Source organism: Neophocaena asiaeorientalis, unplaced genomic scaffold (genome assembly GCF_003031525.2).
Source record: "Neophocaena asiaeorientalis asiaeorientalis breed wild unplaced genomic scaffold, Neophocaena_asiaeorientalis_V1.1 scaffold3016, whole genome shotgun sequence".
In the NCBI taxonomy this organism is placed as follows: domain Eukaryota; kingdom Metazoa; phylum Chordata; class Mammalia; order Artiodactyla; family Phocoenidae; genus Neophocaena; species Neophocaena asiaeorientalis.
Genome location: NW_020175570.1, coordinates 1 through 3,347, shown reverse-complemented (window position 1 = coordinate 3,347; position 3,347 = coordinate 1). Strand labels below are relative to the sequence as shown.

General features: G+C 33.8%; 1 long non-coding RNA gene across 1 annotated transcript; it reads right to left on the bottom strand.

Annotated features, from left to right (window-relative positions):
* Positions 1–205: 205 nt before the first annotated feature.
* Positions 206–1,375, bottom strand: LOC112390451 (uncharacterized). Its single transcript, XR_003001276.1, has 2 exons — positions 1,165–1,375; positions 206–736 (listed from the first exon to the last, which is right to left on the bottom strand). It is a non-coding gene; the product is annotated as an uncharacterized LOC112390451 (long non-coding RNA).
* Between the last annotated feature and the right edge of the window lie 1,972 nt (positions 1,376–3,347).

The window sequence follows — 3,347 nt, the reverse complement described above, 5'->3', positions numbered from 1 at the left end:
TTCCTTTCTTTTTTTTTAAACATCTTTATTGGAGTATAATTGCTTTATAATGGTGTGTTAGTTTCTGCTGTTTAACAAAGTGAATCAGCTATACATATACATATATCCCCATATCCCCTCCCTCTTATGTATCCCTCCCACCCTCCCTATCCCACCCCTCTAGGTGGTCACTAAGTACCATCCAGCTTTCTTCTTGATCTTAAGAATAAATGTCTCTATGCATCTTCTTTTACATAGTGATGATATATGTTTACATATATCTATATGATTATGTAATCCTCATAAAGATTACATCTGTGAATTGCAGTGGAAAAAGCTTTCTTTTTTTTAAAATTTAATTTAATTTATTTTTTATACAGCAGGTTCTTATTAGTTATCTATTTTACATTAAACTTTTTTAATGTATCGTTTAACGTGACATCTACCCTCTTAAATTTTTAAGTGCATCGTATAAGATTTGTCACCCTGCATACAGTATGTTGTACAGTGTATATCCAGAATTTATTCATCTTGCATAAATGAAAGTGTACATATATTTCATAGAATTTTACACACATTTTTATATGTCCCCCCAAAGGTAACTGCCCTTATACAGTAAGTACCCAGCAGTCTTCTGGATGACTCCAGATGCAAAAATTGTTACTTTCAGACGGGTGGATATGTTGATGGTGGCAGAATGAGAGGTCCACCAGCTTAACTGACAACTTCTTGATACTGTTCCCAGAGTTACCGTGGTCTGAAGGAACAGATATAGGAAGGATTGTGAGATATGGGTTATTATGTCTCTTAAGTATTTTATACCATAGCTTCCTAAGATTTTTACAGTATATCTTTCAATTTTTTAAATTACATAAAATTCCTGAAATACCCTCACTTCTTTGCTTCCATCTCATCTCATATACACTTGTGTTATACACTCTTGGAATTTGTAGCTCTTCCCAAATCCTTGCTAAACAGAATAATAGAACACAGAATAATTGTAACCATTGATTGTTACTTTACGTCCTTAAGGACTCAGTTGTTTCTCCCTGTAAAGTGGAGTAATATGGATTTAATTATTAATAGTTTTTAAACTTTCCATTTTATTTTCTGCTTCATTTGCTTTTTTATATTAATTTCTAAACTACATTTATGATACAACAGACCATAACTTTTGTGGCTTACTCTGATATTGGTATACCCTGCAGTGTCTGTATGAGCAGTTATAACAGCTCTTCCAGAAGATGTTATAAGTGTGAGAAAGCAGTATTTCTTCCCTCCTGATAGGGTATTGCAGGATGACCACCGCTGTGTCTCCTTTGACTTGATCTTTTCCAGTCTATAGCCATGTAAGATACCTTCTTGGTCCGTGACTCCTGAAATGTCAGAGTTTAAATGTTTCCTAAGGGAAAAGAAAAATAAAGAACATGATAAGATTAGAGTGAGAAAAACATTTCATTAAACTTCCATTTAAGCCAAAATGTCTGCCAGTATAAGGTCTTTTACTTACTTAGCAATATAATCCAACAAATTTCTACTTTATATCCCTGTAAACTGAAGTTCTACATTACACACTGAATACAATTTGAGTTTTAGAACTTCAAGCTTCATTTTTAATATATTTTCCAAAGAAGATAAAAGCCCTTTTAATGCATCAAAATCCAAAGCCAATATAGTTAATTGTAATGAAACAAATATAAAAAATAAACATAACTATGATTCCCTGATGGCTCTAGGTATACTTAAAGTTTAGTCAGACAGCTGGCTATGGAGAGGATCCATCACCGACTCATGAATAATAATGCCCTGGCGGGTTTCAGCCATGGATACTAGCCATGGGGTGTCACTGGATGCTGACGGTGGGGCAGTCATTGGGGTCGATGAGCTTAACCACTGCTTTTGAGAATTAGGTACTAAAAGGGTCAGATAGGGAGGGGAAGAGGTAAACATAACATGAAAAACAACATCTTGTTGAATGACTAATGAGATTTGTCATCCTACATTTTTTATTTGATGAAGATGGAAAAGAGGAGAATACAGAGAAGAGTGAGAAGGGATAAAGGTTGCAAAAATGGAAGATTAAGTGAAAGAGAAGAATGAATAAGAAATAGGAAATGAGATTAAAAACATAATGAGAAAAACAGAAGATATTTTAAGAGGTTAAAGAAAAACAAAAGTATCTTCCCCAGTACTAAGACAAAAAAGAGGAGAAAAATTCCAGGTATCTATAACTCACTACCACATCAGTGAAAAAACAATCCCCAAAACTGGTAGAAGCAAAGTGGAGCTTTCATGTTGGCTCACGTGTATGTGAATGCAAGAGAGGATTCTAGTGGAATAGCTCTCAAGGTTGAGACTGAGATTACAGAGTACAGAATGTCTGACATCACAATAACTACTAGTGAGATAGCTACCTTCCTTCTATCACAATTAATCAACTAGAAATGTTATACGTAAGAAATTTAATGAAGTTAAGTATTTTTAAATTAAAATTTTTATCTATCTCAATATTAACTTTCATTTTTGGAATGGGCCAAGCAATATCCCAGTTCCACACGATGAAAAAATTATGGTCTATCTGGGCATTACCACGTGGCTTTCTTTACCTACTACATACTACTTATTAATTAAAGGAATTAGGTAGGCCTATATGACCTGACATAGAAGTTAATGAAATACTGATTGATTATAGTTTAAAATAATTTACAGATATGAATACACAAATGATACCATATTTTATTTATACGCTTATTCACATGCCCATACCTACTTACTCATCGCTCTCAACTCAGGAACACTTGTCGTATAAGTTTGTAGAAAATTATCTCAAGACCTAAATTCACTTTGCTATGATGGCAATCTGGGGCAAAGAGAAACTATTCAATCATTGTTTGCCAAAGTCCTCACATAGAATGTGCTCTATACGGAACACATAAACATGAGGAAAGAAGCTTTTACCCTAATTGAGTTTTCAATTTAGGGGAAGAATATGTTATTTAAGGTGAATTTCTGCTGGCCAATCCAGTATAAAATCAATTATATAAGAATAAATTTATATTTCATATCATATGAGTCATGAGGTAGCAGCTAAGTCAGCTTTATGATTTTATCAGAAATCTGAGTTCATTCTATCTACTTGGAAATTTTTGTACTTGACATTCATCCTCGAGATGACTGAAAGATGCTTTCTCTATTGCAAAGAAGAAATGAAATAGGGCAAAATCTCATACCTTCCAGCTGAGTCAGACATTTAAGTCTCAATAAGTAGCCTTTTCTGACACTTCCAATGCTCCCCATTGTACTTCTCCCTTTATTTCGTACTCTGTACAAGGAACTACTCTTATCAATTCAGCTTCACAATAACACTC